Raw genomic sequence first — 630 nt, forward strand, 5'->3', positions numbered from 1 at the left:
AGTCGACCCTGCTCTAAATGGGTACTAGGCGAAATCTAGGGAAGGTAAAAAGGAAGGGTGTGTGAAAGCACAGGATGGCTGGCCCCCAACCCCTCATTGCACTTCCTGGCTGAAGGGAAATGCAACGGAGAACTGCACCGCCGGTAGGGATTGTAAATTCCAGTGCCATATTTTTAACCTTTTTTAACCTGCAGCAACAGGATATACATTTTTCTTTACTTTTTTTCTAGGCATACTAGCTTCCAATATCATGGTGTTAGTTTCTTAAGCTGTTATTGATTAAAAAAGGAAAATTGATATGTAGTTAATTTGTTTGACATCAGTATATGATTTTTCTCTTTTACTTGAAAAAAAAGTGTCTACCCCTTCCTTTTAAATGAGTCTATAGAGCCAGTGTGGTTTTTTCTTTAATTATTTATGCCACACATAGTTTTTTTCGAAATTCTGGCGCAATTTCAGGCCAACTGATGAACCATAATTCTGCATCAGCTAGTGGTATATTTAATTTTGGAACACTTCCAAGATCCCTTTGTAAAGTTCGTCTTCTTCGCACAATTTGTGGTGAACTTGCTACCTGAGTTTCTGGCTCTACAGCAGGCTCTTGCGCAGCCATCTTTGGCTCTTCTTGCT

The sequence above is a fragment of the Artemia franciscana genome, chromosome 11, assembly GCF_032884065.1.
Source record: "Artemia franciscana chromosome 11, ASM3288406v1, whole genome shotgun sequence".
Lineage (NCBI taxonomy): Eukaryota > Metazoa > Arthropoda > Branchiopoda > Anostraca > Artemiidae > Artemia > Artemia franciscana.